This window comes from Cibotium barometz, unplaced genomic scaffold (assembly GCF_041138505.1).
Source record: "Cibotium barometz isolate CiBa-2024 unplaced genomic scaffold, ASM4113850v1 ctg497, whole genome shotgun sequence".
Classification (NCBI taxonomy): domain Eukaryota; kingdom Viridiplantae; phylum Streptophyta; class Polypodiopsida; order Cyatheales; family Cibotiaceae; genus Cibotium; species Cibotium barometz.
The window spans coordinates 768,993-789,615 of NW_028229447.1; positions in this window are offsets into that span (position 1 = coordinate 768,993).

Genomic DNA, 20,623 nt, shown 5'->3' on the forward strand with positions numbered 1-20,623 from the left:
GTCTGTGAAGAAGGATTTTATAGAACAGTATGAGCGCTCATTTTTCCCTCACTTGGGAACTTCTGTAGCACAGACCAAATGGCGGACCTATCAAGACATAACTAGGGTAACACCCTGGGGTCAGCAGCACTTTCGCAACAATGTCCGCTTGGCCATGGTTATTGAAGCCTTGGGTTTGGGTCCCCGATACTACTGCGTCATGAGATCAAGGCATCCTGGGTTTTCTGAGCGGGTCTTCTTATTGGCGTGTTTTCTTCCTCATGAGAAGATATGCCTTTACCCCGTTTTTGGCTTGCCTCTCAGAGGTCCTTTTGTTAGATCACCTCATACCACTGAGATAGGTGCGGCAATAACCAACAGAATCATTCCCATAGATGAGTTACCCTATACTTGTGCAGCTTGTGAGTGCTGCTTTTGTGATCATATGATGGACGGGCTTATGGAAGTGTAAAGAGTTCTTCTATCTTTACTGTATAAGTTCCGAGAATGAATAAAGTTTAAATCTTGTTCTTATCTTGAATCTTGCTCTCTTTGAGACTTTTTCTTGGTGGTTAATCCTGATTTAAAATTTTCTCTAAGTCTCATAATTCGTGCATCTTGCGAAATTATCCCAGTTTGCGAGATGAGGACATCTCGCGTTTTTTAAGTGGGGTAGAATGTAAGATTCCTCCCCCACCCCCTTTTTGATGTCTAGTATCTTTCCCTGTAATCAATCCCTCTTCAGAAATATAAAGACCTTGTTTCTATCTGTTTTAGCCTAGAGAGAGAGAAATATTCTAGAGAGAGAATATTCAGATTTTGAATATTTTTGGATAGAAAAATATCTCTTCTAATTCAGATGAGTTCCCCTGAAACAGAAATTCAAAAAGAATTTTCCAATGTGCAATTGGAATTAATTGAAAATAGCTATAAAGAACCTTAGCCTAAGGGTCTAGATTTTCAGAAATCTTTAGACTATGGTCCAATTAAGGTTCCTATGGACCAATAGCATCAATCCATGTGTAGGGAGGAGATAAATCCAACTTGTAAAAAGAAAATACCCAAAAATGAGTAAATGCTCACATGAGGTGAAGAGTTGAAAATGTACAAGGTTTATTAGTAAAAAATTATGAGCAATATTAAAAGTATGACATATGTAAGGAAGAGGAGTTCTTTAAAGGAGGTGCATATTTCACATAAGATGAAGAGTTGAAAATGTACAAGGTTTATTAGTAAAAAAATTATGAGCAATATTAAAAGTATGACATATGTAAGGAAGGAGAGTTCTTTAAAGGAGGTGCATATTTCACATAAGATGAAGAGTTGAAAATGTACAAGGTTTATTAGTAAAAAAATTATGAGCAATATTAAAAGTATGACATATGTAAGGAAGGGGAGTTCTTTAAAGGAGGTGCATATTTCACATAAGATGAAGAGTTGAAAATGTACAAGGTTTATTAGTAAAAAACTATGAGCAATATTAAAAATATGACATATGTAAGGAAAGGGAGTTCTTTAAAGGAGGTGCATATTTCACATGCTTGAATGAGTTTTAAACTCATAAAAATTGAGATATTTCATCTCTCCTCTCTCCTCATTTAAGTCTAGTTCCAAAAAGTTAGCTTAACTGACCTAAAAATGGTCAAATATTGACCAAACTGATTTAGAAAATTCTAGAATCAGTTTGTTTGGTTAGGAGCTCAATTTTTCCTATAAATATAAGCCTCCCCCTTGTTGAAAAATATATAGTGTTTATGCATCGTTACTCTACTCCACCTAAGCCAGAAACTGTGAATTCATTTAATAATTCACTAGTTTTTGGAGCTTCCCTCTTTCTTCAATCCCCATTAGTGGCTCCATCAACATACTTAACCAATTGATTGGTTGGGGGCCTCTACCGTGAACAAAGAATCAAGCAAGTTGTAAGGTAATTAGTGAATATTGATCTTTCTATAATTTCTCAATGTTTCTCTCTTCTCAACCCCTCTCAAGCTTGAGAAGTTTAATTGGTATGGTTTTTTTTTAATGCTATTGAAGTTTGAATAGTAGTGAAGAGTTACATAATGCTATTGAAGTTAATTTTCATTCATGTTTAAATTCTAATGATTTTTATGTAAATTCTCTCTCTCACTCAAGAAATGGTCATACTCATGAACCGTTCTCAATCCAAATCAAGCTTTTCATAAAGCTTTTCCTTAACCTAAGATTAAGCTATGCTTGAGGCCAAATTAATGGCTTTTTTCTATGCTTTTAGTTTATGTATATTAATGATTCAATCCATTATGGATTGATAATCCAATTAGAGATTATTTTAATTATTTCCTTAATGATAAGTATTATCCCTTAGAAAAATTGAGATTTATCAGTCATAGCAGCGGAGCTATGGCAAAATTTTTATAAAAATTATGCATAAAATAATCTCATTCAAAGCATAAAAAGAGGACTTCCTACCATATTCTAGGAATTATCATCCTAGATTAATTTAAAGAATTTCATTACAATCATGAAGAAATTGAATTTTAATATTATGCATAAAGGATAAGTTTTTATATCAAAAGTGTTATTTTTACCATTTTTATTTCATGCATAGAAGTATGCAAAATGGATAAATTTTTATATCAAAAGTGTTATTTTTACCATTTTTATTTCATGCATAGAAGTATGCATAATGGATAAATTTTTATATCAAAAGTGTTATTTTTACCATTTTTATTTCATGCATAGAAGTATGCATAAAGGAAAAATTTTTATATCAAAAGTGTTACTTTTATCATTTTTAATTTTCATGCATAAAAGTATGCATAAAAGAAAATTTTTATATCAAAAGTGTTACTTTTATCATTTTTAATTTTCATGCATAGAAGTATGCATAAAGGAAAATTTTTATATCAAAAGTGTTACTTTTATCATTTTTAATTTTCATGCATAGAAGTATGCATAAAGGAAAATTTTTTATATCAAAAGTGTTACTTTTATCATATTGGATTTCATGCATATAGGTATGCATAAAAGATATTCTTTTTATACTAAAAGTATGATTTTCCTCATAAATGGATTTTATGCTTAACTTAGATGCATAAGAGAAAATTTTTTATTCTAAAAGTGTAATTCCTACCAAATTGAATTTATGCATAAGAAGATGCATAAAAGATTGATTTTTTAATTCAAAAGTGTCATTCTCATCTAAATTGAATTTATGTATAGAAAAATGCATAAAAGATTAAAATTTATTTCAAAAGTGTCATTTTCATTAAAAATGAATTTATGCATAGGAAGATGCATAAAAGATTGATTTTTACTTTGAAAGTATTAATCTCCTTAAATAGAATTTATTCATAAATAAATGTGTAAAGAAATCTTATATCAAATGTAAGAATTCTCTTGTATTCTATAAATAGATAAGAGATGTGATAGGATGTGATAAGAGATGTGATAAGATGCTTATGAAATAAGTTAGGATGTGATAAGAGATGTGATAAGAGGTGTGATAAGAGGTGATAAGATGCTTATGAAATAAGTTAGGAGGTGATAAGATGAATTAAGATGTGTATGGGGGGATGAGGTAAGAAGTGTATGTGATAGGATAAGATGTATATGGGTTGTGATAGGGCGAGAATGGATGTGATGTAAAAGATTAGATGTGAAGGTATATGGGGTTATATGAATGGGAATGTGGAAATGGATGTATGTATGTGGATGTGTGGATGTGGAGATGGGAGTGTGGATGTATGAACGTGAAAATGGATATATGCATGAAGATATATATGCATAGATGTGAATGTGGATGTAGATGTGGATGTATAGATGTGAATGGATGTGGATGTATAGATGTGAATGGGAATGTGGATGTGGATGTATGTGAATGTGGATGTAGATGTGGATGTATAGATGTGAATGTGAATGTGGATGTGGATGTATGTGAATGTGAATGTGGATGTGGATGTATGTATGTATGTGGATGTAGATGTGGATGTATGGATGTGTATGTATGAATGTGGATATGGGATGTGGATGTATAAATGAGGATGTGAAAATGGAGGTAAACATGTAGATGTGGATGTATGTGAATGTGAATGTAGATGTGGATGTATAGATGTGAATGTGGAATGTGGATGTATAGATGTGGATGTATGGGAATGTGGATGTGGATGTATGTGAATGTGAATGTGGATGTGGATGTATGTATGTATGTGGATGTAGATGTGGATGTATGGATGTGTATGTATGAATGTGGATATGGGATGTGGATGTATAAATGAGGATGTGAAAATGGAGGTAAGCAGGTAGATATGGATGTATGGATGTGAATGTGGATGTGGATGTGGATGTATGGATGTGGATATGGATGTGTATGTATGAATGTGGATATGGGATGTGGATGTATAAATGAAGATGTGAAAATGGAGATAAGCATGTAGATGTGGATGTATGGATGTAAATGTGGATATGGATGTGGATGTATGGATGTGGATATGGATGTGAATATATGATATGTGATGTGAAGGAATTTGAAGTGAAGAGATGGAAAATGAGGTGATTGGATGAGTACACATATAAATGGAATGTGGAATAAGTAATGTGGATTAATGAGGAACAATGTGGAAAAATGAGAGTTAATATAGAAACTGTATTTGTAAACTGTTTGTAAATGCTGTTTGTAAATGGCTGTTTTATGTCAAGAATGCTGGGAAAGCATTTTGACCGTCTTGTGATTAAGGTCGTGGAGACCTAACTGATAAAGTTGCAACTGCTGACGGAGAGTCAATGGAGGACGTCTCGCGTAGCAAGGTCGACCGAGGTCTTGACCAGCCTCGGTTCGATTAAAATGGTGAGCTTCCGGTACGGTGGATGAGGGACCAAGGAAGCGACCTATGAGTGAAGCGCTAGGTCACCTGCGAAGGATCCTAGAGGGTGTTGACCATACGGTGCTCGGGCTCTGGGTCGCCTAGGATACCCACGCGTGCGTCGAGGAAGATATTGGAACAAGGAGTAAGAGTTGTTTTGTGAAACCGGGCATGGATCTGGTTGACTGACCTTGCTGGTCCTCAACGGATGAGTCCATGGCTCTTTTATATGGATCTGTTGGTTGATCTTGCTGATCTTCAACGAGAGTCCATCTTGATAAATGATTATATTACCGAGTATTATGGGCTAGGAACTATGGAAACGGCCTCTGAGTGGACAGGTGGTGAGCGTTCTAGTTGCCAATGATGCCATAGATACTCTGATGATGAAGGAATGATGGGAAATTTGAGAATCAACCGGATAATTTGGAAGACTGTGATCAGTGGTACTATGGTTTCATTAAAGGATTGTTTTAAAGTTAACTGATGCTAAGAATAAGGCAATTTCATATTGGGTGTGTAAGTGGTGTGCCTAATTTTATGTTTGCTTGAACTTCCGGCTAGGGGGCCTTGGAACTCTTTTCCTTGGTACCCGAGACAAAACCTAACCAAATTCCAAATTGGATCCCATCACTACAGTGGTTGGGTGGTTGGCTAACCCATGGGATCGGATGGGGTTAGGCTGGACTGATGGATCCGTAAACCGAGACTCAATTTCTGTTATTACGATAGACGAAGTAAGTCCCGGATAGTAATTGTTCTATGGATAGGAATCAACGGCTGTGCCTCTTGATGGGGAAAAAAGCGTTGATCCCAATGATCCAAGTGCAAGTTTCTTCCTTGATCCGACCGAGTATCTTTATAGGTGCAGTTGGATCAGCGTGATCAGTAATGATCTTGACTACGTTAGAGTAAAAATTTATCCTGGTGGAATCGCCCGTGCTTTCCGGGTAAGGGAAGTTTTTTCCGGGTTCGGTTTTGGAAAAACCGACGGATTAGTCTCTTGTCCGGATATCCGTGGACGAGGCCCCGAATGTGGGACCCCTGTCCCGTGCGAGAAGTGCTACTTCCGCTGCTAGTACCCGAATCCGTTGCTCGGTGGGAACAGGGGGATCTCACAGTTGGTATCAGAGCATTTGGTTAATAAAGATCAATTGAGAAGACAAATAGGTCAGAAATTTATCAAGAAACACAAAAAGGTTGTAATTGTGTGATATAATTCATACAATTTGATATTCAAATTGAAATTCGTAATTTGGTAATTGGGTCTTCAGATGGAAGTACCGCAATTATATAGAATCCTTGACTTGCTTGAGGCCTAGACATGATGGTATTTACCTTATAATTCCAAGGGCCGTGACTATCCGTATATACCGAGAGTATAACTGCAGCTCTTTACTGACAGTATATACGAGTAAATCTAAGACTTGAAATTATAAGCGTTAATGCTATCCAGATGATGATTTCGAATGTGGTTGATATGATTTTTAGTTCTGTTTGGAAACCGATGAATTGATTTGGATTCTGATTGAAAAATGATGATCCCTAAAAATGGATTGAAATGTAATAAGCTGAGCGAAACCACAAGGTGGATGATTGGGACGAGTCCCTGTAATGATAAATGATGAAAATGATTCAGCAAATCACTATGAGATTAGTGGATTGTGCTGTCAAATTGCTACTGTTAACACTTGACCGTTAGATCAAGTTAAGGGATGACAAATTGAGAACTTACTTGACTGAAATTTCCGTGGAGGAATGCTCAGAAGGAAATTTTTCGGTCTAATGAACCTTTATCATGTTAAAGATATGAATGATATGATCTGAATGAATTGTTATTTAATGATGAGTTCTAAGGGATATTTATCCCAGTATTCTGTTGGGTTGACCAGAATATAAGGAACCCCAGAATAAAATTGGATCTTAAGAAAAAGAGTTGTCCTCTACTTTATGAGATGAGGACATCTCGCACTTTTCAAGTGGGGTAGAATGTAAGATTCTCCCCCAGCCTTAGAGGTATACAGGAGTAAGAATCTCCCTTTTTGATCTTATAATTATTCCCTCTCTAAAATAAAAGAAAGATTCTGTTTAAAAAAGGAAGAACCTTTTTCTTGAATACTTCTCAAGAGTCCCACCTGTTTTAAGGATTCAGAACAACGAGTTCAGAAGTGAGAATCGATGTTTTGGATATCAAGGTTTTGGTCTCGAGTACGACCCAAAAGAAGTTCTTTATCTCTTGGGAAGTATAAGAACTTATCTCCCAGATATTGTGGACCAAAGAAAGTAGGTGATTTAACTTACGAACTTCTTTTATCTCCTCATCTCAAAGTTCTTAATGCCTTCTATAGAAAATTGTGCCAAACCCAAATCATGGAAAGACGGTAAAACTTCAGTGGCAAGCTACCGTTGGCTTCTAAGTTACGCTAGCTCCTTCCTTTATATAAGTCGTAACTTTTACTTGTCGCTCACAGTAATCTTACTCCCATCGATCTCCTTTCTTCCTAATCTCCTTCATGGCTTGGCAACAAGAATTAGTTTTATCCATAATGATTCCTCACCTTCAAGACGCAAGTGAGTCTGTGAAGAAGGATTTTATAGAACAGTATGAGCGCTCATTTTTCCCTCACTTGGGAACTTCTGTAGCACAGACCAAATGGCGGACCTATCAAGACATAACTAGGGTAACACCCTGGGGTCAGCAGCACTTTCGCAACAATGTCCGCTTGGCCATGGTTATTGAAGCCTTGGGTTTGGGTCCCCGATACTACTGCGTCATGAGATCAAGGCATCCTGGGTTTTCTGAGCGGGTCTTCTTATTGGCGTGTTTTCTTCCTCATGAGAAGATATGCCTTTACCCCGTTTTTGGCTTGCCTCTCAGAGGTCCTTTTGTTAGATCACCTCATACCACTGAGATAGGTGCGGCAATAACCAACAGAATCATTCCCATAGATGAGTTACCCTATACTTGTGCAGCTTGTGAGTGCTGCTTTTGTGATCATATGATGGACGGGCTTATGGAAGTGTAAAGAGTTCTTCTATCTTTACTGTATAAGTTCCGAGAATGAATAAAGTTTAAATCTTGTTCTTATCTTGAATCTTGCTCTCTTTGAGACTTTTTCTTGGTGGTTAATCCTGATTTAAAATTTTCTCTAAGTCTCATAATTCGTGCATCTTGCGAAATTATCCCAGTTTGCGAGATGAGGACATCTCGCGTTTTTTAAGTGGGGTAGAATGTAAGATTCCTCCCCCACCCCCTTTTTGATGTCTAGTATCTTTCCCTGTAATCAATCCCTCTTCAGAAATATAAAGACCTTGTTTCTATCTGTTTTAGCCTAGAGAGAGAGAAATATTCTAGAGAGAGAATATTCAGATTTTGAATATTTTTGGATAGAAAAATATCTCTTCTAATTCAGATGAGTTCCCTTGAAACAGAAATTCAAAAAGAATTTTCCAATGTGCAATTGGAATTAATTGAAAATAGCTATAAAGAACCTTAGCCTAAGGGTCTAGATTTTCAGAAATCTTTAGACTATGGTCCAATTAAGGTTCCTATGGACCAATAGCATCAATCCATGTGTAGGGAGGAGATAAATCCAACTTGTAAAAAGAAAATACCCAAAAATGAGTAAATGCTCACATGAGGTGAAGAGTTGAAAATGTACAAGGTTTATTAGTAAAAAATTATGAGCAATATTAAAAGTATGACATATGTAAGGAAGAGGAGTTCTTTAAAGGAGGTGCATATTTCACATAAGATGAAGAGTTGAAAATGTACAAGGTTTATTAGTAAAAAAATTATGAGCAATATTAAAAGTATGACATATGTAAGGAAGGAGAGTTCTTTAAAGGAGGTGCATATTTCACATAAGATGAAGAGTTGAAAATGTACAAGGTTTATTAGTAAAAAAATTATGAGCAATATTAAAAGTATGACATATGTAAGGAAGGGGAGTTCTTTAAAGGAGGTGCATATTTCACATAAGATGAAGAGTTGAAAATGTACAAGGTTTATTAGTAAAAAACTATGAGCAATATTAAAAATATGACATATGTAAGGAAAGGGAGTTCTTTAAAGGAGGTGCATATTTCACATGCTTGAATGAGTTTTAAACTCATAAAAATTGAGATATTTCATCTCTCCTCTCTCCTCATTTAAGTCTAGTTCCAAAAAGTTAGCTTAACTGACCTAAAAATGGTCAAATATTGACCAAACTGATTTAGAAAATTCTAGAATCAGTTTGTTTGGTTAGGAGCTCAATTTTTCCTATAAATATAAGCCTCCCCCTTGTTGAAAAATATATAGTGTTTATGCATCGTTACTCTACTCCACCTAAGCCAGAAACTGTGAATTCATTTAATAATTCACTAGTTTTTGGAGCTTCCCTCTTTCTTCAATCCCCATTAGTGGCTCCATCAACATACTTAACCAATTGATTGGTTGGGGGCCTCTACCGTGAACAAAGAATCAAGCAAGTTGTAAGGTAATTAGTGAATATTGATCTTTCTATAATTTCTCAATGTTTCTCTCTTCTCAACCCCTCTCAAGCTTGAGAAGTTTAATTGGTATGGTTTTTTTTTAATGCTATTGAAGTTTGAATAGTAGTGAAGAGTTACATAATGCTATTGAAGTTAATTTTCATTTATGTTTAAATTCTAATGATTTTTATGTAAATTCTCTCTCTCACTCAAGAAATGGTCATACTCATGAACCGTTCTCAATCCAAATCAAGCTTTTCATAAAGCTTTTCCTTAACCTAAGATTAAGCTATGCTTGAGGCCAAATTAATGGCTTTTTTCTATGCTTTTAGTTTATGTATATTAATGATTCAATCCATTATGGATTGATAATCCAATTAGAGATTATTTTAATTATTTCCTTAATGATAAGTATTATCCCTTAGAAAAATTGAGATTTATCAGTCATAGCAGCGGAGCTATGGCAAAATTTTTATAAAAATTATGCATAAAATAATCTCATTCAAAGCATAAAAAGAGGACTTCCTACCATATTCTAGGAATTATCATCCTAGATTAATTTAAAGAATTTCATTACAATCATGAAGAAATTGAATTTTAATATTATGCATAAAGGATAAGTTTTTATATCAAAAGTGTTATTTTTACCATTTTTATTTCATGCATAGAAGTATGCAAAATGGATAAATTTTTATATCAAAAGTGTTATTTTTACCATTTTTATTTCATGCATAGAAGTATGCATAATGGATAAATTTTTATATCAAAAGTGTTATTTTTACCATTTTTATTTCATGCATAGAAGTATGCATAAAGGAAAAATTTTTATATCAAAAGTGTTACTTTTATCATTTTTAATTTTCATGCATAAAAGTATGCATAAAAGAAAATTTTTATATCAAAAGTGTTACTTTTATCATTTTTAATTTTCATGCATAGAAGTATGCATAAAGGAAAATTTTTATATCAAAAGTGTTACTTTTATCATTTTTAATTTTCATGCATAGAAGTATGCATAAAGGAAAAATTTTTATATCAAAAGTGTTACTTTTATCATATTGGATTTCATGCATATAGGTATGCATAAAAGATATTCTTTTTATACTAAAAGTATGATTTTCCTCATAAATGGATTTTATGCTTAACTTAGATGCATAAGAGAAAATTTTTTATTCTAAAAGTGTAATTCCTACCAAATTGAATTTATGCATAAGAAGATGCATAAAAGATTGATTTTTTAATTCAAAAGTGTCATTCTCATCTAAATTGAATTTATGTATAGAAAAATGCATAAAAGATTAAAATTTATTTCAAAAGTGTCATTTTCATTAAAAATGAATTTATGCATAGGAAGATGCATAAAAGATTGATTTTTACTTTGAAAGTATTAATCTCCTTAAATAGAATTTATTCATAAATAAATGTGTAAAGAAATCTTATATCAAATGTAAGAATTCTCTTGTATTCTATAAATAGATAAGAGATGTGATAGGATGTGATAAGAGATGTGATAAGATGCTTATGAAATAAGTTAGGATGTGATAAGAGATGTGATAAGAGGTGTGATAAGAGGTGATAAGATGCTTATGAAATAAGTTAGGAGGTGATAAGATGAATTAAGATGTGTATGGGGGGATGAGGTAAGAAGTGTATGTGATAGGATAAGATGTATATGGGTTGTGATAGGGCGAGAATGGATGTGATGTAAAAGATTAGATGTGAAGGTATATGGGATTATATGAATGGGAATGTGGAAATGGATGTATGTATGTGGATGTGTGGATGTGGAGATGGGAGTGTGGATGTATGAACGTGAAAATGGATATATGCATGAAGATATATATGCATAGATGTGAATGTGGATGTAGATGTGGATGTATAGATGTGAATGGATGTGGATGTATAGATGTGAATGGGAATGTGGATGTGGATGTATGTGAATGTGGATGTAGATGTGGATGTATAGATGTGAATGTGAATGTGGATGTGGATGTATGTGAATGTGAATGTGGATGTGGATGTATGTATGTATGTGGATGTAGATGTGGATGTATGGATGTGTATGTATGAATGTGGATATGGGATGTGGATGTATAAATGAGGATGTGAAAATGGAGGTAAACATGTAGATGTGGATGTATGTGAATGTGAATGTAGATGTGGATGTATAGATGTGAATGTGGAATGTGGATGTATAGATGTGGATGTATGGGAATGTGGATGTGGATGTATGTGAATGTGAATGTGGATGTGGATGTATGTATGTATGTGGATGTAGATGTGGATGTATGGATGTGTATGTATGAATGTGGATATGGGATGTGGATGTATAAATGAGGATGTGAAAATGGAGGTAAGCAGGTAGATGTGGATGTATGGATGTGAATGTGGATGTGGATGTGGATGTATGGATGTGGATATGGATGTGTATGTATGAATGTGGATATGGGATGTGGATGTATAAATGAAGATGTGAAAATGGAGATAAGCATGTAGATGTGGATGTATGGATGTAAATGTGGATATGGATGTGGATGTATGGATGTGGATATGGATGTGAATATATGATATGTGATGTGAAGGAATTTGAAGTGAAGAGATGGAAAATGAGGTGATTGGATGAGTACACATATAAATGGAATGTGGAATAAGTAATGTGGATTAATGAGGAACAATGTGGAAAAATGAGAGTTAATATAGAAACTGTATTTGTAAACTGTTTGTAAATGCTGTTTGTAAATGGCTGTTTTATGTCAAGAATGCTGGGAAAGCATTTTGACCGTCTTGTGATTAAGGTCGTGGAGACCTAACTGATAAAGTTGCAACTGCTGACGGAGAGTCAATGGAGGACGTCTCGCGTAGCAAGGTCGACCGAGGTCTTGACCAGCCTCGGTTCGATTAAAATGGTGAGCTTCCGGTACGGTGGATGAGGGACCAAGGAAGCGACCTATGAGTGAAGCGCTAGGTCACCTGCGAAGGATCCTAGAGGGTGTTGACCATACGGTGCTCGGGCTCTGGGTCGCCTAGGATACCCACGCGTGCGTCGAGGAAGATATTGGAACAAGGAGTAAGAGTTGTTTTGTGAAACCGGGCATGGATCTGGTTGACTGACCTTGCTGGTCCTCAACGGATGAGTCCATGGCTCTTTTATATGGATCTGTTGGTTGATCTTGCTGATCTTCAACGAGAGTCCATCTTGATAAATGATTATATTACCGAGTATTATGGGCTAGGAACTATGGAAACGGCCTCTGAGTGGACAGGTGGTGAGCGTTCTAGTTGCCAATGATGCCATAGATACTCTGATGATGAAGGAATGATGGGAAATTTGAGAATCAACCGGATAATTTGGAAGACTGTGATCAGTGGTACTATGGTTTCATTAAAGGATTGTTTTAAAGTTAACTGATGCTAAAAATAAGGCAATTTCAAGTGGTGTGCCTAATTTTATGTTTGCTTGAACTTCCGGCTAGGGGGCCTTGGAACTCTTTTCCTTGGTACCCGAGACAAAACCTAACCAAATTCCAAATTGGATCCCATCACTACAGTGGTTGGGTGGTTGGCTAACCCATGGGATCGGATGGGGTTAGGCTGGACTGATGGATCCGTAAACCGAGACTCAATTTCTGTTATTACGATAGACGAAGTAAGTCCCGGATAGTAATTGTTCTATGGATAGGAATCAACGGCTGTGCCTCTTGATGGGGAAAAAAGCGTTGATCCCAATGATCCAAGTGCAAGTTTCTTCCTTGATCCGACCGAGTATCTTTATAGGTGCAGTTGGATCAGCGTGATCAGTAATGATCTTGACTACGTTAGAGTAAAAATTTATCCTGGTGGAATCGCCCGTGCTTTCCGGGTAAGGGAAGTTTTTTCCGGGTTCGGTTTTGGAAAAACCGACGGATTAGTCTCTTGTCCGGATATCCGTGGACGAGGCCCCGAATGTGGGACCCCTGTCCCGTGCGAGAAGTGCTACTTTCGCTGCTAGTACCCGAATCCGTTGCTCGGTGGGAACAGGGGGATCTCACACCAGCCTTCGAGGTATACAGGAGTAAGAATCTCCCTTTCTGATCTTATAATTATTCCCTCTCTAAAATAAAAGAAAGTTTTTGATTAAAAAAGGAAGACCCTTTCCCTAGAATACTTCTCAGGAGTCCCACCTGTTTTAAGGATTTAGAACAATGAGTTCAGAAGTGAGAATCGGTGTTTTGGGATACCAAGGTTTTGGTTTTCATTCGAGTACGGCCCAAAAAAAGTTCTTTATCTCTTGGGGAGTATAAGAAGTTATCCCCCCAGATATTGTGACCCTTATATCTGAATTCAATGAAAGTAGGTGACTTAGCCTACAAGCTTCTTTTATCTCATCTCAAAATTCTTAATGCCTTCTATAGAAAAATGTGTCAAACACAAATCATGGAAAGACGGTAAAACTTCAGTGGCAAGTTACTGTTGGCTTCTAGGTTACGCTAGCTCCTTCCTTTATATAAGTCGTAACTTTTACTTGTCGCTCACAGTAATCTTACTCCCATCAATCTCCTTTCTTTCTTAATCTCCCTCATGGCTTGGCAACAGGAATTAGTTTTATTCCTGATGATTTCTCACCTTCAAGATGCAAGAGAGTCTGTGAAGAAAGACTTTATAGAACAGTATGAGCGCTCACTTTTTCCTCACCTAGGAACTTCTGTAGCTCAGACCAAATGGCGGACCTATCAAAACATAACTAGGGTAACACCCTGGGGTCAGCAGCACTTTCGTAACAATGTCCGCTTGGCCATGGTTATTGAAGCTTTGGGTTTGGGTCCCCGATACTACTGCGTCATGAGATCAAGGCATCTTGGGTTTTCTGAGCGGGTCTTCTTACGGGCGTGTTTTCTTCCTCATGAGAAGATATGCCTTTATCCAGTTTTTGGCTTGCCTCTCAGAGGTCCTTTTGTTAGATCACCTCATACCACTGAGATAGGTGCGGCAATAACCAGCAGAATCATTCCCATAGATGAGTTACCCTATACTTGTGCAGCTTGTGAGTGCTGCTTTTGTGACCATATGATGGACGGGCTTATGGAAGTGTAAAGAGTTCTTCTATCTTTACTGTATAAGTTTTGAGAATGAATAAAGTTTAAATCTTGTTCTTATCTTGCTTTCTTTAAGACTTTTCTTGGTGGTTAATCTTGATTAAAATTTTTCTCTAAGTCTCATATTCGTGCATCTTGCGAAATTATCCCAGTTTGCGAGATGAGGACATCTCGCATTTTTTAAGTGAAGATTCCTCCCCCAACCCCTTTTTGATGTCTAGCATATTCCCCTGTAATCAATTCCTTTTCTGAAATATAAGAGATCTTGTTTGTGGCTGTTTTAACCTAGAGAGAGAAAATATTTTAGAGAGAGAATATTCAGATTTTGAATATTTTTGGATAGAAAAATATCTCACCTTATTAAAATGAATCCCCCTGAAACAGAAATTCAGAAAGAATTTTCCAATGTGCAATTGGAATTAATTGGAAATAGGTATAAAGAACCTTAGTCTAAGGGTCTAGATTTTCAAAAAAATTTGGATTATGGTCCAATTAAGGTTCCTATGGGCCAATAGCATCAATCCATGTATAGAGAGGAGATAAATCCAATTTGTAAAAGAAGATACCCAAAAATGAGTAAATGCTCACATAAGATGAAGAGTTGAAAATGTACAAGGTTTATTAGTAAAAAAACTATGAGCAATAAAATTTTGACACATATGTAAGGAAGGGAAGTTCTTTAAAGAAGGTGCATATTTCACATAAGATGAAGAGTTGAAAATGTATGAGGTTTATTAGTAAAAAAAACTATGAGCAATAAAATTTTGACACATATGTAAGGAAGGGGAGTTCTTTAAAGGAGGTACATATTTCACATGCTTGAATGAGTTTTAAACTCAAAAATAATGTGATATTTTTATCTCTCATCTCTCTTGAACCAAACCAAATCAAAATGGAACCAAATCGAATCAAAAAGTAACCAAACTAGGTCCAAATCTAGTCCAAATTCAACCAAACTGACTTGGAAAATTCTAGAATCAGTTTGTTTGGTTAGGAGCTCAATTTTTCCTATAAATAGAAGCCTTCCCTTGTTGAAAAAAATATAGTGTCTTATGCTTTGTTACTCTACTCCACCTAAGCCAAGAACTGTGAATTCTTTAATAATTCACTAGTTTTTGACACTTCTCTCTTTCTTCAATCCCCATTGGTGGCTCCATCAACATACTAAACCAATTGATTGGTTGGGGGCCTCTACCGTGAACAAAGAATCAAGCAAATTATAAGATAAGTATAGTGAATTTTGATCTTTTCTATAATTTCTCAATGATTCTCTCTTCTCAACCCCTCTCAAGCTTGAGAAGCTTAATTGGTATGGTTTTTGAAATGCTATTGAAGTTAATTAATTAATGATAGTAAAGAATTACATAAATTTTCATTTATGTTTAATTCTAATGGTTTTTCTCTCTCTCTCTCACTTAAGAAATGGTCATACTCATGACCCAGTCTCAATCCAAATGAAGCTTTTCATAAAGCTTTTCCTTAATTCAAGATTAATCTATGCTTGAGAATAAATTAATAGTTTTTTTTTATCTATGCTTTTAGTTTATGATTATTTTTATTTAATCTATTAAGGGTTAATGATCCAATTAGGGATCATTCTAATCATTCCCTTAAAGATAAGCCTTATCTTTAAAATAATTGAGATTTATCAATTATAGTAGCGAAGCTATGGTAAAATTTTATAAAAATTTACACATAAAATAATTTCATTCAAAGCATGAAAAGAGGACTTCCTACCATATTCTAGGAATTATCATCCTAGATTAATTAAAAGAATTTTATTGTAATCATGGAGGTGTGGAGGTATGCATGTAGATGTAGATGTATAGATATGGATGTGAATGGAGACGTGGATGTATGGATGTAGATGTATAGATGTGGATGTGAATGGAGTTGTGGATGTACGCATGTAGATGTAGATGTATAGATGTGGATGTGAATGTGGAGGTGGATGTATGCATGTAGATGTAGATGTATGGATGTGAATGTGAATGCGGATGTGGATGTATGCATGGCGTTGTGGATGTATGCTTGTAGATATGAATGTATGCATGTAGATGTGGATGTATAAATGTGAATGTGGATGTGGATGTGGATATATGTATGGATGTGAATATATGATATGTGATGTGAAGGAATCTGAAGTGATAAGATGGAAAATGATGTGATGGGATGAGTACACATATAAATGGAATGTGGAATAAGTAATGTGGGTTGATGAGGGATAATGTGGAAAAATGAGAGTTAATATAGAAACTGTATTTGTAAACTGTTTGTAAATGCTGTTTGTAAATGATTGTTTTATGTCAAGAATGCCGGGGAAGCATTTTGGCCGTCTTGTGATTAAGGTCGTGATGATGATAAAGTTGCAACTGCTAACGGAGAGTCAATGAAGGACGTCTTGCGTAGCAAGGTCGGTCGAGGTCTTGACCAGCCTCGGTGCGATTAAAATGGTGAGCTTCCGGTACGGTGGATGAGGGGCCAAGGAAGCGGCCTATGAGTGAAGCGCTAGGTCACCTGCGAAGGATCCTAGAGGGTGCTGACCATACGGTGCTCGGGCTCTGGGTCGCCTAGGATACCCACGCGTCCGTCGAGGAAGATATTGGAACAAGAGTAGGAGTTGTTTTCTGAAACCGGGCATGGATCTGGTTGATTGACCTTGCTGGTCTTCAATGGATGAGTCCATGGCTCTTTATATGGATCTGTTGGTTGATCTTGCTGATCTTCAACGAGAGTCCATCTTGATAGGTGATTATATTGCCGAGTATTAAGGGCTAGGAACTAGGAAACGGCCCCTGAGTGGACAGGTGGTGAGCGTCCTAGTTGCCAATGATGCCATAGATACTCTGATAAAGGAATGATGGGAAAATTAAGAATCAACTGGATAAATTGGAAGATGGTGATCAGTGATACTATGGTTTTTTTAAAGGATTGTTTTGAACTGGTTGAATCTGTGAAAAGGCAATTTCATATTGGGTGTGTGAGTGGTGTGACTAGTTTTATTTTTGCATGAACATCCGGCTAGGGGTCCTTGGAACTGTTTTCCTTGGTACCCAGGACAAAACCTAACTAAATTCTTAATTGGATCCCATCACTACAGTGGTTGGGCGGTTGGCTAACCCATGGGATCGGATGGGGTTAGGCTGGACTGATGGATCCGTAAATCGAGACTCAAACTTTTGTTTTTACGATAGATAAAATAAATCCCAGACAGTAACTGTTCTATGGATAGCTGTGCCTCTTGAATGGGGATAAAAAGCGTTGATCCCAATGGTCCAAGTGCAAGTTTCTTCCTTGATCTGACCAAGTATCTTATAGATGTAATTGGATCAGCTCGATCAGAAATGATCGAGCTCGATCAGAAGTGATCTTGACTACGTTAGAGTAAAAAGTTATCCTGGTGGAATCGCCCGTGCTTTCCGGTAAAGGAAGTTTTTCCGGGTTCGGTTTTGGAACAACCGACGGATTAGTCTCTTATCCGGATATCCGTGGGTGAGGCCCCGAATGTGGGACCCCTGTCTCGCGTGAGAAGTGCTACTTCCGCTGCTAGTATCCCAAATCTGTGGCTTGGTGGGAACAGGGATCTTACAGTTGGTATCAGAGCATTGGTTAATAAAGATCAACTGAGAAGACATATATGTCAAAAATTTATCTAGAAAGACAAAAAGGTTATAATTGTGTGATATAATTCATATAATTTGATATTCAAACTGAAACTCGTAATTTGGTAATTGGGTCTTCAAATGGAAGTACCGCAATTATATAGAATCCCTGACTTGCTTGAGGCCTAGACATGATGGTATTTACCTTATAATTCCAAGAGCCGTGACTACCGTATATACCGAGAGTATAACTCTTGCTCTTTACTGACAGTATATACGAGTAAATCTAAGACTTGAAATTATAAGCATTAATGCTATCCAGATGATGATTTCGAATGTGATTAATATGATTTTTAATTCTGTTTGAGAATTAATGAATTGATTTGGATTCTGATTGAAAATTTTGATTGAAAAATGATGATTTTTAAAAATTAGTTGAAATATAATGAAACCACAATGAGGGGGAATGGGATGAGTCCCTCTGATGATATTCATAACTAGAATGATGATAATGAATTCAGCAAATCACTATGAGATTAGTGGGTTGTGCTGTCAGATTGCTACTGTTAATACTTGACCGGTAGATCAAGTTAAGGGATGTCAAATAGAGAACTTGCTTGACTGAAATTTCCGTGGAGGAATGTTCCGAAGGAAACTTTTCGGTCTAATGGACCATTATCATGTTAAAGATATGAATGATATGATTTGAATGAATTGTTATTTAATGATGAGTTCTATATAAGGGATATTTATCCCAGTGTTCTGTTGGGTTGACCAGAATATAAGGAACCCCAGAATAAAATTGGATCTTAAGAAAAAGAGCTGTCCTCTACCTTGCGAGATGAGGACATCTTGCACTTTTTAAGTGGGGTAGAATGTAAGATTCCTCCCCAGCCTTCGAGGTATACAGGAGTAAGAATCTCCCTTTCTGATCTTATAATTATTTCCTCTCTAAAATAAAAGAAAGTTTCTGTTTAAAAAAGGAAGACCCTTTCCCTAGAATACTTCTCAGGAGTCCCACCTGTTTTAAGGATTTAGAACAATGAGTTCAGAAGTGAGAATCGGTGTTTTGGGATACCAAGGTTTTGGTTTTCATTCGAGTACGGCCCAAAAGAAGTTCTTTATCTCTTGGGGAGTATAAGAAGTTATCCCCCCAGATATTGTGACCCTTATATCTGAATTCAATGAAAGTAGGTGACTTAGCCTACAAGCTTCTTTTATCTCCTCATCTCAAAATTCTTAATGCCTTCTATAGAAAAATGTGTCAAACATAAATCATGGAAAGACGATAAAACTTCAGTGGCAAGTTACCGTTGGCTTCTAGGTTACGCTAGCTCCTTCCTTTATATAAGTCGTAACTTTTACTTGTCGTTCACAGTAATCTTACTCCCATCAATCTCCTTTCTTTCTTAATCTCCGTCATGGCTTGGCAACAGGAATTAGTTTTATCCCTGATGATTTCTCACCTTCAAGAAGCAAGAGAGTCTGTGAAGAAAGACTTTATAGAACAGTATGAGCGCTCACTTTTTTCTCACCTAGGAACTTCTGTAGCTCAGACCAAATGGCGGACCTATCAAAACATAACTAGGGTAACACCCTGGGGTCAGCAGCACTTTCGTAACAATGTCCGCTTGGCCATGGTTATTGAAGCTTTGGGTTTGGGTCCCCGATACTACTGCGTCATGAGACAAGGCATCTTGGGTTTTCTGAGCGGGTCTTCTTACTGGCGTGTTTTCTTCCTCATGAGAAGATATGCCTTTATCCCGTTTTTGGCTTGCCTCTCAGAGGTCCTTTTGTTAGATCACCTCATACCACTGAGATAGGTGCGGCAATAACCAGCAGAATCATTCCCATAGATGAGTTACCCTATACTTGTGTAGCTTGTGAGTGCTGCTTTTGTGACTATATGATGGACGGGCTTATGGAAATGTAAAGAGTTCTTCTATCTTTACTGTATAAGTTCCGAGAATGAATAAAGTTTAAATCTTGTTCTTATCTTGCTTTCTTTAAGACCTTTCTTGGTGGTTAATCTTGATTAAAATTTTTCTCTAAGTCTCATATTCGTGCATCTTGCGAAATTATCCCAGTTTGCGAGATGAGGACATCTCGCATTTTTTAAGTAGGGTAGAATGTAAGATTCCTCCCCCAACCCCTTTTTGATGTCTAGCATATTCCCCTGTAATCAATTCCTTTTCTGAAATATAAGAGATCTTGTTTGTGGCTGTTTTAACCTAGAGAGAGAAAATATTCTAGAGAGAGAATATTCAGATTTTGAATATTTTTGGATAGAAAGATATCTCACCTTATTAAAATGAATCCCCCTGAAACAAAAATTCAGAAAGAATTTTCCAATGTGCAATTGGAATTAATTGGAAATAGGTGTAAAGAACCTTAGTCTAAGGGTCTAGATTTTCAAAAAATTTTGGATTATGGTCCAATTAAGGTTCCTATGGGCCAATAGCATCAATCCATGTGTAGGGAGGAGATAAATCCAATTTATAAAAGAAGATACCCAAAAATGAGTAAATGCTCACATAAGATGAAGAGTTGAAAATGTACAAGGTTTATTAGTAAAAAAAACTATGAGCAATAAAATTTTGACACATATGTAAGGAAGGGAAGTTCTTTAAAGAAGGTGCATATTTCACAT